This window comes from Scleropages formosus, chromosome 13 (assembly GCF_900964775.1).
Source record: "Scleropages formosus chromosome 13, fSclFor1.1, whole genome shotgun sequence".
Classification (NCBI taxonomy): Eukaryota; Metazoa; Chordata; class Actinopteri; order Osteoglossiformes; family Osteoglossidae; genus Scleropages; species Scleropages formosus.
In genome coordinates, this window is record NC_041818.1 from 11,640,434 (window position 1) to 11,655,677 (window position 15,244).

Consider the following 15,244-nt stretch of genomic DNA (forward strand, 5'->3'; position numbering starts at 1 on the left):
CAGATCTGAAATCATTAAGTTTCTAATTAATTATTTCCGCCTCTCTGTGTTTCTAAATCTCATCACTTCTCTGTGTGTGTGCGCGTGTCTTTTTTTATTATCTTTCGCAGGCTGTTTTAATTGTTACCAGGATAATTCTTTTATATCCAAAGAACTTAGAAATTAATTTCCTATTCTGGACTATCTGTAATAGACAAACTTTCTGTTCAGTCCGAATAGTGTATACACAAAGCTTCGGTGAAAACATATTCGTAAGCTGTTGAATTTGTTACAGTGTCCTGTGGACCATATAATTTTCTTGTGCAGTTTATCAATTTATTTTTACGAAATTGGGTGGCACAGCGAGTAATGCTGCTGTCTCACGTGAGTTTGATCCCAGCTTAGATGGTGTGGAGTTTTCAAGTTCTTCCCCTCTCTCTGTGGATTTCCTCCAGGTGCTCTGGGTTCTTCCCACAGTCCAAAGACATGTTGTTCAGGATCCCCCATAGTGTGTGAGTGACAGAGAGAGTGTGTTTCACTGATGTATGGATGAGTGACCCATTGTAAGCAGTGTATCTAGCAGTGTAAGTCACCATGGTGAATAAGATCTGTGGGCTGATAACACTACATAATGTTTTGAAGTTGCTTTGGAGAAAAGCATGTGATAAATAAATAAATGTAAATGAACAGCAATTATTTACATTGTGTAGTTTCCTTGTGAATTTTTAGGTTATGTTGCGTTCAGATTTACGATTCCACTAAATCTCTAGAACAATATGAGTTCTCTGATGTCCAACCTTTAAGACACCTAATTTTGAATTGTTCTTTCTTGAAGCCGCAGTTTGTTATTGTAATCCCATATCTGAACATTATCCCCAGGCTCAGGAATTTTTCATGCTCTTTTGAAGTAAGTTGCTTTTATTTTGCCTGAGAATTTCTTTCCCTGGATTCACATTTATGAGAACACTTTTTAGGATTTTTGTCTCTATTGATAAAATTGTTGTTTTCTCATCAGCACCTGATAAGGAGAAAGCCCATTTCAGAGGGTGGCACCTCTGTAAATTGACAAACTTTACAAATATAGAAGACCTTTCTCTACCTTTGATAATTGAGTCTTGATCATTTTCATTGAACTATCAGCTAATCTGTTTGATTATAGGAATGTGGATTTAAAATTTGGCAAGATTCTTGTTTGAATAAATTACATGTAGACTGCAAGGAGTTGTCCATTAAAACATTGTCTCCACCCGGTACCTTGCCAGCATATGTCTTTTAATGCGTGCTGTGACATTTTGTCGGCTTTACTTGCTCTTATAGACAAAGTCCACATCATAATGTTTTTTTTTTTTTTTTTTTCCCCATAAAAAGGACATAAGTTAACATTACTTTGAATGGGAAAAATTATAATGTCATCAGCATTCTCTCACGTCCGTGACCACACAGCAGCCGAACGCACCTGGCAGACATCAGCAAGGGCGAGTATAAAGGAAGCCACATCACCGCTCCCAGGTTGTGGATCTGTATGAGACAACCGCCCCCGCTGTGTTCTCAAACTGCTTTTATGACCCTCGCCATGTGTTCTTGCCTTGCCACCCCAGCTATTACATGTACATTTACATTTATTCATTTAGCAGCAATTTATCCAAAGTGATGTACATCTCAGAGAATACAATTTGTGCATTACATTAGGAGAAAGAGTTGCAGGCGTGTGATTAAGTAAAGTTAGTTCCTTTCCACCATATACACCAATGTTCTGTGAGCTATGAATACTCACCCCCAAGTCTCGATTCCCTCGTCTTAAACCACCACTTTAGACTGCGACCCCGATCGTCCCTCAGAATGATGTACGCCCCTCGTTTCTTTGGCCCATGCCTGTCCTCGAACACATCTTTTGTCTTGCCCTTCAGATAAATGAACGAACAAACAATCCCGCACTTGGGTCCTACCTCCTGTCTCCTGCCCTGGGGTGCATGACAACTACAGGGTGGAAAGACTAGCTGAACACAAGTTGGGATTTAAGATGGAGAAAAGGTTTCTGGGACATTTATAAAATAGCTAACCAAAAATTAAAATAGCCTGTCACAATGAGTGGAAAGGAAAGCAGCACATTCAGGACTGGAGACATTTAGCCCTTCTTCTGGTCTCATTCTTCTTGCTTTTTATTCTCAGGATATTATATATACAATAAAATGGGGGTGAGAACAATCATTTAGTTTGCATGTTTGCAACACTGGCTTTGAACGATAGTTTTCCGTCACCCCATGTTGGCCCCTACAAATGTCAGGATGTATTTAAACACATTTCTTAGCTGGTCTTCCCAGGTGGGACATAACTCTGACCAATGTAGATTGAGTGATGCAGCTCGTTACCATGTGAGCTCATACATGTACATATGTACATATGTTTTACCACATTTAATTTGTTTATGTACATAGACAGATATATTTAAGGGTTCATGCCTTTATATCCTGCATTGCACTGTCCTCTGTTCAAGGTCTACCTTCCAAACTGAGTCTGCTATGCTTCCAGCATAGGCCCTGCAATGCCATGACCTGGAATTGGAGAAGCAGCTCTGTGTAATCAATTAATGAATTTCACTTTATTTGTATTCAATATTTATGTTTCTCATTCTGTCAGCCTCCACAGATTAGTGTCATATGTTTTTTTTTAATTGAGAGTTTCCACAAAACATTTACCATTCCTATATGCAATGTTACTATTATTGAATGTTACATTTTTACAGTATTTGCAATTCAGTATCCGAACTCAAAGTGCCGCTGTTGGTCTGGGTGGTATTATTCTGGATTCACATTCCTAGGGTACCACCCATAAAAGGAGAAAAGGAAGAAAGAGGGATACATAGAAAGACCATTCGTGCACTTATGGAGCGCAGTCTTTGGAAATATCGAACTGCCTGTATTCATTAACAGAAGAACGCAGAGGTGTCGTTTTGCCCCCCAGTCTTGGATTACAATATACTTCCATGATAAAGGATTCATTAAGATACGGATGACGAACGATTTACGATTTCGTGCTGTGGCAACAATGTCGGGCAAGTCCGTGGGATGGCAAGTAGCATTGTTTTTTTCTCTCCTCGCTAGTGCAGTGTATGGGCAGGTTAGTTATTCCATTGCAGAGGAGATGTCTCAAGGATCGCTGGTCGGGAATGTAGTGCAAGGTTTGGGTTTAGATCTGAGAAGGTTTCAGTTGCGTAATGCCCGTATATACACTGCGGACAGCGCTGAGTACATGGAGCTGGACAGAGAAAGGGGGCTGCTTCTTATTAAAGAAAGAATAGATCGCGAGTCGCTTTGTGGGAAAACATCTCCGTGCACCTTACACTTCCAGATCATTTTAGAAAACCCGATGGAATTTTTCCGAGTCACTGTAGAGATAACAGATATAAATGACAATCCACCGAATTTCATGAAGAATGAAATAAGGCTCGAAATAAGCGAATCAGCGCTACCGGGAGCCAGATTCTTGTTAGAGAAAGCAGTTGATCCTGATGTTGGTGTTAATGATCTTCAAAGCTATATCCTTAAACCGACCGATTATTTTTCCCTTAAATTGCACAGTCAGACTGACGGAAGTAAAAAGGTTGAAATGGTTTTACAGAAACCACTGGACAGGGAAGAGCGGGACCGTATGACGCTGTTATTGACGGCTTTGGATGGTGGAGACCCTCCGATGTCTGGTACTGTGCAGATACATGTTTCTGTACTCGATGCTAATGACAATGCTCCTGTTTTTAGCCAGGCGATTTACAAGGCCACCATTACAGAGAACGCGTCCAAAGGTACTATTTTGACTACAGTTAGCGCAAATGATTTAGATGAGGGTTCTTATGGTAAAGTGACGTATTCGATTTCAAAAAGCATGATGTCGGATTTATTTGACATCGACGAAAATAACGGAGAAGTCAGGCTAGCTGGTCATATCGATTATGAACAAGCTAACCATTATCAGATTGATATTGAAGCAAAGGATTACGGAGGGCTCTCCGATTCCAGTAAAATAATTGTAGATGTTACTGATGTGAATGATAATAGCCCTCTAATCAATTTCATGTCAACCTCAACTGCAGTACCAGAGGATTCTCCTTTGGACACGGTCATTGCTATGTTGACAGTGCAGGACCCCGACTCCGAGCATAACGGGAGGGTTCACTGTTTTGTGCCGGAAAATGTCCCAGTTAATATTAGATCGACCTCCACTGGTTTCTACAGCCTGATAACTGGAATGTCTCTGGACAGAGAAACACAGTCTGATTATAACATCATTGTGATCTGTGCCGACGACGGAGTCCCGTCGCTCTCCAGCAGCGTTACTCTCCACTTAAACATTTTGGATGTGAACGATAACGCACCTGTATTTGACAAAAGCTCATATGATGTTTTCGTAACTGAGAACAATACACCGGGACTTTCTGTGTTCTCGGCAAAAGCCACTGATGCCGACTGGAACCAGAACGCCCGTGTTTCCTACTTTCTAGAGGACAAAACAGTTCATGGCTTGTCAATTTCTTCATACGTGTCTGTTAATCCCGATACCGGACTTGTACAGGCAGTTCGATCATTTGATTACGAGCAAATGAAGGATTTCCATTTTCTCCTCAAAGCGCAGGATGGAGGTTCACCTCCACTGAGCAGCAATGTTACTATCAGAATATTTATCCAGGACCAAAATGACAACGCGCCTCAGATTCTCTACCCAATACAGACCGGTACCTCTGCGGTGGCTGAAATGGTGCCCCGTTCAGCAGAAGTCGGATATCTGGTCACTAAAGTGGTGGCTGTTGATGTGGACTCTGGACAGAATTCCTGGCTCTCATACAAACTGCTGAAAGCCACAGACAGGGCGCTCTTTGAAGTGGGTTTACAGACGGGAGAAATCAGAACTGTCCGCCCGGTCAGTGATAAAGATGCTGTGAAACAGAAGCTCACTGTTGTAGTGGAGGACAACGGACATCCCGCCCGTTCAGCTACGGTCAATGTGAACGTGGTGGTGGCCGACAGCTTCCCCGAAGTGCTCTCGGAATTCAGCGACTTTACGCACGACAAGGATTATAACGACAACCTGACTTTTTATTTAATACTGGCCTTGGCTGTTGTCTCCTTCCTTTTTATCGTCTCCATCATGTCTATAATATCAGTGAAGTGCTACAGATGGAGGCGAGAGCAGATGTTTTATAAATCCGGTGGGAATCTCCCAGTCATTCCGTACTATCCACCACTTTACGCAGACATGATGGGAGGTACAGGAACTCTACAGCGCGTGTACAATTACGAGGTTTGCGGGACCACTGACTCCAGGAAGAGTGACATGAAGTATGTCCGACCCTGTAGTGAGAGCATCATCAGTGTAGATCCCAGTGGAACTCAGACACTTCTGCACCAGCAGAAAGAACCGATCAGTGAAATTTCCGAAGCCCAGGTGAGCCTTCTGCTGCACTGTGAGTCTACTTTTGCATTTAATTTTTGCATTCTTTTAGGCTGATAGCCATTTTGCTCATTTTTCTTTTTACAGTCACCTGTTTTATTTGTTTATGTGGCATGACTCCGTTGGATAAAAATTACTCAATTTAAAGTCCTTGGTGCTACATGGTGAAATGCATGGTGCTGAAATTTTTTCTTCGAGGTTGTTTCGCCTTTGACACAATACTTAACCTCTTGGAATTGCTTGTTTATGTGAGCAAATTCTTTTTCTGACGCAATTTTTCTTGTGGCCAGTATATGTGGGGATTGAATTTGCTGAAGTATCGTAATTAAATATATGCGAAATGGAGCAAATGAAATCTGCACGCATTCTGTATTAGCTTTTTAGTTTGTTGAAAAGTGCGAGTTGGCGCGTTTTTAGGGCAGTGACAATGCACAGCATGACTTCTGGAAATCTTTATCTCATAATCGTCATTGTTGGCGTACGTTTTGTCTAAAGCCTGTGTGCCATTTCAAAAACTTTTCCCTACGTCTATTTTTTCTTATTGGTGAACTTTGTAAGAAAACGGATTAAGATGAGCGTCTTTCATTTCGTCCACGTGGATTTGAGGTACTTACTTTGACGCGCATTCCTTTCTGTGTCATCCAAATTACTTTGAAGACAGCGATGTTGACCTTTTTCATTTTAAATTCTCCATTGAATGCGAGTTCTTGCCTTTGAAACTCATTTTGTGCCTTTATATGCTGTACGTGCAGAGAACGTATGGGAACATTTCTGTCTTGTGCGCTTTCATTATTGCCGAAATTATAATTCGTGACTCTTCATCCCTACATTTATGCGCTGTTGTCAGGTCAGATAGTATATGTCCCTTTTTATTAATTAAAAACGGACGTATTCGTCCAATCTGACATTCATTTTTAGGTTTAAATATTAAGATATAAGCAATGATTTCATATTTTTTGTGCATTTGGGTAAAGATATCTGTAATTACCAGATTAGAAATATGTAATCACATTCAAATCTTTTCCTTTTCGAATTCCATTCTGAAACTTCCAACAGCGCGTCATGACAGTGCCTCACAGCTCTGGGGTTGTTTGTTTAGCATGGGTTTAATTCCAGCTTATTTGTGGAGTTTGCATGTTTTACCCTGTGTTTATACCGCTCGCACATGTACAGAAGAAGGCTATAGAAAACCCCTTCCGTTTCTCTCTTTTCGGAACCCAAGAAAGCGATCACTGAGAGTTCACCAGGATCTGAGTTGCGGGTAATTTCACTCACGCTAAGTACTACAGCGGCACAGCGAGTAGCACTGCTGTCTTATGGCAATTGGGTGGTGCAAGAGGATGTGGGTTCAGTCTCTAATCAGTCTGTGTGAAGTTTGCATGTTTTCCCTGTCTCTGCCATGATTTCCTGCCACACTCCAAAGACATGCTGTTCAGGTAGACTGGTGACTCTGAAATCATGCCATGGTGTCTGTGGCAGATACAAAATGTCTTTCACTGGTACATGGATGAGTGACTCAACGTAAGTAGTGTATCTACTATTGTAAGTCACCTTGGGTGAAAAAGATGTTGGGTAATACTACTACATAGTGTTCAGTTTGAACATCTAATTTCTCTGCTTTTTATGGTGTCATGATTCCAACCGGGAGGCAAGTCATCAGACCCAAGTGCAGCGCAGAGGCGCACAGGCTAGGGGATGATCTGAAAGTCGTTGTCAGGAAACTAGCGAAGGTCACCGAGGAGCAGATATCGTTACAAGGAGAATCCGAAAACCGTGAGTTGAAGATCAGGTGATGGGTCAAGGGAAACGAAGAGGGTGAGGAGAGTCAGGACGAGGAGGGTCGCGGAACAGGAGCAAGGACGGGAAGGTCAGGAAAAAGGTAAGCAACACTATCCGAGGAAGGTGAGCGAAGAGTAAGGCTGAACATGGCTCCACGTCTTCCTGCTCTCCAGGCTTCCCTTTTATGAGCCTGGTCCCTGATCAGTCGCAGGTGTTCCCCATTGCCAAGGCGGAGGGCATGACATATGGTATATATGAGTACAGTAATTTCCATTTATTCATTTAGTAGATACTTTTCTCCAAAGTGACACATATCTCCACATAAAAAGTGCATTACACAAACAGAAGGACAGATTTCAATACAGACACGTGATTCTTGACTGCAGTCAGTTTCTTACATCCTGCCAAATAAACCACTGTACATTACACAATTAGTTGTATACACACACACACACACACACACACACACACATTTTCGGAACCGCTTGTCCCATACGGGGTCGCGGGGAACCAGAGCCTACCCGGTAACACAGGGCGTAAGGCCGGAGGGGGAGGGGACACACCCAGGACAGGACGCCAGTCCATCGCAAGGCACCCCAAGCGGGACTCGAACCCCAGACCCACTGGAGAGCAGGACCGTGGTCCAACCCACTGCGCCCCCTAGTTGTATATTGGATTTTTAAAAAATTATTCAACATGTAACGGTATATATTAATTGAGCACATAGGGGGTCGAAGAAGAAGTGAGTTCAAATGAGAATAGCTTTGAGATTAGTCCTGGTATGTTGAGAGAGATTTAGCAGTTCTGAGTGAAAGAGGGAGGTAATTCCACCACATTGGAGTCAGAACCAAAAACCTTTGTCCTTTTGATTTTGGTCCTCTGCAGACCACCAAGCATAAAGAGGTATTTTACAGGTGCTATCCCTCATAGATAAATGTACATGTACACTTTGAAAAGGACGTACAGCTGTGCTGATATTAATGTCTGTGTGTATCCTGTGTTTGTCATGTGCAGTTCTGTCTCATCCCCCAGCATGTCTGTGTTATATATTTTAATATAACTTGACGCTTAGAGCAAAAATCAGTTTGTTCTTAAAACAAAAGATTATCAAGGCCTTTTATTCACTATTCCTAGATCTGTAGAAAATGACCAAATTGCATGCACTCTGTAAACTATATCTTTATGCAGTTCGTGGTAATAAGTTTTCGTACAGGGCAGACCAAAGACCTGGGTGTGGACTCAACTGCAGGATCATTTGTTATAAAGATACTTGGGGATAGGCAATACTCTGAGTCTGGGGCAAGCGTGGTTCAGTCTGAGGTGCGAACGTGGTCCGAGAGGAGAATCCGAAGATGTGGTCGAGGACTCAAAGCGAGGTTCAATACCATGGAAGACAGGAACAGGGACAAGGAGATGGGCAAAGGAACAGGGAGTCAGGAACTCAGAGAAGGATGGGTAAGGCACTGTGGAGAAGTTGTGAACACTGGCAGGATGGTTGGGGGGGGGAGTTGTAACCTGTAGGTCACTGGATTAACATGATTGAGCACCTTGAAGGGACCTATAAACCACAAACTAAGCTTCTAGGAAGGAAGCCGGAACTTGAAGTCCTTAGTGCACATCCATACCTGTTGGCCAGGCTGGAGCATGAGGGTGGGATTCAAGGGACAGTGTTCATGGTAGAAACCCCTGTTCCCTGAAGAGGACATGAAAACTCTTCTACAGTTCACCAAAGAGCACCTGGATGTGTCTCAAGACTTCTCAAAGAATGTTTTGTGGACCATTAAATCAAAAGTCTTTGATATCTAATGTGTACATAGTCAAAATACTTTTTACATCCTATGCATATTCACATAACTATTATTTTTTTTAAATTGTTGGACATACAGTCTAAAGCACATAAACAGTGATATAAATCCAGACTGTTATTGCTGATATTTGACAATAGATCTTGATTTTTAATTATGTCTAAAAAAAGTACTTCATGAATTCAAAAAGAATAAGGCTTGTGACTTGTACCTAGAATTTTTCTTTTTGCGCCTGTGGACACTGACTGAATACTTGAAGTTAAATACTGTTTGTGTGAATTAGTTCTCTAATGTGTATCATAGTTCATTAGTGTTGTATTTTTAAGATGAGCCATTTAATTCATTTCTTTTTGTAGCTTCTGTGTTTGTTACAGCTGCATAGTGACATGGCATGTAAATACTATGCATTAATACCATTCCAAGATCAAAAACTCATGAAGTAAAATCATGGACTATGTTGTTTTTATATTCTGTTGCTGCATATATTTCAAATTTATATATTTATACATTTATATCCCCCCCCCAGATTCAATCTTATTTATTTATTTATTTATTTATGAGTGTTATGGCATCACACATGCGAGTTGTATCCAAAGACTTTCCCAGGGTTTATTTCCAGTTATACTCCTCGGGAAGTAAAATACATTCCAGTTTTATATGTCATGAGTCATAACAAATGAGGGAAATCAAAAATTTTTAAACAAACATCAATTAGTTTATCACCTTGCTCTCATGACCAGATTGTGTGTCAGGAGTGTGTTCACACAAGTTCCATGCAAATATATCACATTTGGGAAAAATTGAGGTTCAGTTTAAATTTTAAGGCAGGTTCGTGGCAAGTATACCCATAGGAAACCACTGTCTGTGTTCATATTTGACAAAGGTATGAACAGCGATACAGCCTGCTAACTGCAGTTACATATATTTGCTGAGTATACACTATCTGACTTGAAATAACGGGCATCATGGGGTACCTGGTAGCGTAATGATTAGCGTGCTGTGTATAAAACCCAAACGTTGCAGGTTCCAGTCTCACTTCTGGCTGTAGTACACTTGAGCAAGGTATTTATCCTAAATAAGCTCCAGTAAAAATTAACCAGCTGTATAAATGGGTAAATAATTGTAAGTAGCTTGACAACATAAGTCATTTTAGAGAAAAGCATCAACTAAATAAGTAAATGTAGTTGTATAAATAATTGAAAATATGCAAGTATAAAAGAATGTGAGGAAATACCTGAAAATGATAAGGGGATCAATTTTAATTTGTGCAACGTGTTTACAAAAAGTCATAGAGTAACTGTATCATTGTGGTTTTTTTCTTTCTTTTTTACGTTGGTGGTATACGTTAATATTAAAACATTTTTGATAATAGGTTTGCAACACATTGACTGCAGTCTTTACGCGGTGCTCTGAGTGCCGCTGTTGATCAGTTTGTCACGTTAAGCGCTCCTCTTGCTACACTCCCTCCCGTTTCGCGGATCAGGCGCGGCTGGTTCAGTTCTGCGAGGAGTATTGCGCGTACCTACATAGAGAGAATTCAGAGACGTGTCGTGCATGCTCTCCATATTAAAAAACGAATCATAAGGTTCTTGGTTACAGCTTTTCCCACTCACAATAAGTAAATTATGGCATTTCTTTGTTTCTCCTTCGCGCATGTAAATGCCGCACGGATTTGGAAACGGCAGCTTCAGCTTCTCATCCTGTGCATTTGTGTCGCGGATGATGTGTACGGACAAGTTCGCTATTCGATCCCCGAGGAAATGGTAAAGGGTTCGTTTGTGGGGAATATCGCACAAGATCTTGGTTTGGATGTAAAGCGACTGAAATCTGGCCGAGCTCGGATTTTTACTGAAGACGGTCGTGAGTATATTGGTCTGAATGCTGATAAAGGGACACTAGTAGTGAAAGAGAGGATTGATAGAGAGGCCCTTTGTGGCTCAATGTCTCCGTGTTCTCTGTATTTCCAGATCATACTTGACAATCCCATGGAGTTACATCGTATAGATGTGGAAATATTAGATATTAATGATAATGCTCCAGTATTTGATAAGAACGAGATATTTTTTGAAATAAGTGAATCTATGCATTCGGGAGCAAAATTCTCATTAGACAGTGCAAAAGATCCAGATGTTGGAACAAATTCTCTTCAGACATATAAACTTCATCCAGCTGACCATTTTAATGTGAAGATACTGTCGCGTCTTGACGGTACGAAATACGTGGAAATGGTTCTTCAGACGACGCTGGACAGGGAAAAGCAGGAGGAACACAAACTAGTTCTAACGGCGTATGATGGTGGCAACCCACAGAAATCAGGATCTATCAATGTTAAAATTTTAGTGCTGGATGTAAATGATAACGCCCCGATCTTCCTTCAAACAGTGTACAAAGCGTCAATACTAGAGAATTCAGCAAAAGGAACCCGTGTGTTGCAAGTTAGTGCGACTGATGCGGACAAAGGAGCGAATGGAGAGGTGACATATGCATTTTCTCGTGGCAGCCTTTCTGATCTCTTTGATATAAACACCCTTACGGGCGAAATCACTGTTGGTGCTCTCATAGATTTTGAAACTTCCAAACAATATGAAATAAACGTTGAAGCAAAAGACAAGGGGGGGTTTACAGACTCCAGTAAAATCCTTATTGATATTATCGATGTAAATGACAACGCGCCTGTGATCACACTGATGTCTTTTTCTAACCCTATACCTGAGGACTCAGCGCCAGGCACTGTTATTGCTATGCTAAACATTAAAGATTTAGACTCCGGAAAAAATGGCCAAATAAAGTGTTTCATTAATCAAGATTTCCCGTTTCGAATTAAATTGTCATCCTCCAATTTTTACAGCTTGATAACAGATCATGTTTTGGATCGAGAGAAGATCTCTCAATATAATATAACCATCACCGCTGTGGATGAAGGGTCTCCTCCATATTCCACAAACAAGACAGTGACACTTAAACTGTCCGATGTAAACGATAATGCGCCGCTGTTTAAACAGAAGTCATACTCCGCTCATGTTCTGGAGAACAACGCACCTGGAGCTTCCATATTTGCTGTTAGTGCCGCTGATGCCGATTCTGGCAATAACGCGCATATTTCTTATTTTCTCGTGGACAAGGATATCAGCGGAGTGACGGCATCCTCTTATATCTCCATAAATGCAGAGAATGGTGTCCTTCACGCGGTGCGCTCTTTTGATTTCGAGCAAATTAAAGAATTCCAGGTTAGCATTAAAGCTCAAGACGGGGGCTCTCCACCGCTCAGCAGTAATGTGACTGTCAAAATCAGTATCCAGGACCAAAATGACAACGCACCTCAGATTCTGTATCCAGTACAGAGCGGTACCTCTGCGGTGGCTGAAATGGTGCCCCGTTCAGCAGAAGTCGGATATCTGGTCACTAAAGTGGTGGCTGTTGATGTGGACTCTGGACAGAATTCCTGGCTCTCATACAAACTGCTGAAAGCCACAGACAGGGCGCTCTTTGAAGTGGGTTTACAGACGGGAGAAATCAGAACTGTCCGCCCGGTCAGTGATAAAGATGCTGTGAAACAGAAGCTCACTGTTGTAGTGGAGGACAACGGACATCCCGCCCGTTCAGCTACAGTCAATGTGAACGTGGTGGTGGCCGACAGCTTCCCCGAAGTGCTCTCGGAATTCAGCGACTTTACGCACGACAAGGATTATAACGACAACCTGACTTTTTATTTAATACTGGCCTTGGCTGTTGTCTCCTTCCTTTTCATCGTCTCCATCATGTCTATAATATCAGTGAAGTGCTACAGATGGAGGCGAGAGCAGATGTTTTATAAATCCGGTGGGAATCTCCCAGTCATTCCGTACTATCCACCACTTTACGCAGACATGGGAGGTACAGGAACTCTACAGCGCGTGTACAATTACGAGGTTTGCGGGACCACTGACTCCAGGAAGAGTGACATGAAGTATATCAGACCGTGTAGTCAGAGCATTATTAGCCTGGACTCCGGTGGAACACAGACACTGCTGCACCAGCAAAAAGAAGAAACTGACAATTCAGAAAACCAGGTGAGGACTAGTCAAATTAAAAGCTTGCTCGCTGACTTTCTGTTTGTTCAGAGTTTATTTAAAGAACTATTTCTTTTTCCTCATTTCTCCCCTTTCGACTTCCTTACATTTCAGACTTCTTTACTTTCCGTTTTATAGAAGCGTGATTTGAGCCGTCGCCTTTTCTTTTACCTTTTTTTTCAGTCTAATTTTGCCACGTGTCCTCCAGGTAAACAGCAGTGTTCTGCAATATTTAACCGATAAAAAACATTACGTATGCGCTGTGACAAACAAGTGCACTGCAATGGTGTGCTCATGAACACCGAGTATGCCTTTGAAGTGTCATTTTCAACTTTTTTAATTGTTTAATTATATATTTTCTTGTATTATATCCCTGAAGTAGTCCTCCTTTCTTGCTATTAGCTTATTTTTACGTTCTTACATTTTCTTAGTAATACTACATTAATTTTTTGTTTACTTTACATAGCTTTCTATGTATCATACAGAGGTATATGTAATATAAATTTTTTCTTGTATTTAATTTCGATAATCTCCAGCTGTTTGTTCGGGAGGAAAAAAAATGAAAAATTGAATTCAGTGCTGAAAGAGTCAGTACTCTTCATGGGTTTAAAATCGTTGTTTACGATTTAGGGATCAAATCTCATGGCAAACTGTGAAGAAAAATTCAGTTAAAATGAAAAAACTAACTATTGCTGATAGTATCATGGAGGGTTTGTTTGACATTAAGGTTTGCGGTCTTCATTTTCTTATCTTCCTTAGAAAACTGAACTACTGATTGTATTGTAAACTATTTTCTGTGAGAATGCGGTCAGTGTTATGAAACAGAAAAGTTAAATGAAATCAGATGTTCAACTTTTTTATGAATTTGTTGTATATTTGATAGAGGACACATTTATAGTATCCTTAATGGTGACGTTTTTCTTATAAACTTATAAAGAACTAGTGGTAAAAATACAGCTGTTAGGGCGAACAGAGGACATGGAGGAGGTTGGACCCAAGTGCAGGATCATTTATTTAGTAGCAAAGGACTAGGCTGGTTCTCGTGGTCAGGGAAGGGTGAATGGTTGCTTGATCGGCAAACTGGACAGAGGCGAGGATCTGATGTCGAGGGACGGTCGTAACCAAGGAAACGTGGAGCAGGACTAGGGGACAATGAGGAACAGAACATGGGATGAGCAAAGAGAGTGCAGAGGGGCCAGTTGTCTCAAGTGAAACACTGCAGCTGGGAAGAGGTGGAGTGGTGCTCTTTATACCTGACTGTTCTGATTATGGCCAGGTTCTTCTGAATGAGGTGCGTGCATGGTGGTGACACCAGCAAGTGTTTGGTGATATTTATTTGTGTCATCTTGTACTTTGGCCCAGGAGAATAATTCTATTTCATCACGAAATTTGGTTTTATTTCATTACGATCACATCTGCTCACAGTTATAGACAATAGTCAGCAGTGCACCCATCTCGACTGTGGGAGGAAACCAGCACGAACACAAAGAGAAGATTAAGAACTTTTCAAAGGCTGAGCTGAATTCACACCTACAGCACGAGAGCAGTGAGGCACCAGTACTGCCTGCTCCACCACTGTTCCACTCCAGCTTCAAGTAAATAAACTGTAAAGTGGGTGGCGTGGGGGTACAGCAGGTAGTGCTGCTGCCTACAGGTACTGAGGTGTTTGGGTATAGGGTCAAATCCAGCTGATACTGTGAGGAGTTTGCACATTCTTCTTGTGTCTGTATGGATTTTCTCTGCGTCCTCTAGTTTCCTCCCAGAATACAAAGATAAGCGTTTCACGTGCATTGGTGTATCTAAGTTCCTTGTAGTGTGTGGTTGCCCTAGCATGGACTGCTGTCCGGACCTGGTTGTATTCCGCTTATAAGCCATCTGCCATGTATTTTTGGGATAGGCTGCAGACCACTGCAATCCTCCGTAATAAGTGAAGATGCTGCTGGGCCTTCTTGGCTAGGCAGGTGGTGTTGAAACATGTTTGTATCTACAAAAAATTGTAATATCCCATTTGGAGCCAATGTATACTTTGAATGAGGCACTAGGGGCCAATGTATATTTAGAATGTATGAGACGAGCTTTGGGGGCATGATGGTGCAGCAGGTTTGGCCAGGTCATGCTCTCTGGTGGATCTGGTTTTCGAGTCCCGCTTGGGGTTTCTTGTGACGGACTGGTGTCCCAGCCTGGGTGTGT

General features: G+C 41.6%; 1 protein-coding gene and 2 pseudogenes across 12 annotated transcripts in view; all 3 read left to right on the forward strand.

Annotated features, from left to right (window-relative positions):
• The window catches only part of LOC108925318 (protocadherin gamma-C5-like), a 223,634-nt gene that overhangs the window by 124,674 nt on the left and 83,716 nt on the right, over positions 1 to 15,244 (forward strand). The gene's annotated exons all lie outside the window — the stretch shown is intronic.
• LOC114912114 (protocadherin gamma-A11-like) lies at positions 2,747 to 5,332 on the forward strand (annotated as a pseudogene).
• LOC114912113 (protocadherin gamma-A11-like) lies at positions 10,402 to 13,007 on the forward strand (annotated as a pseudogene).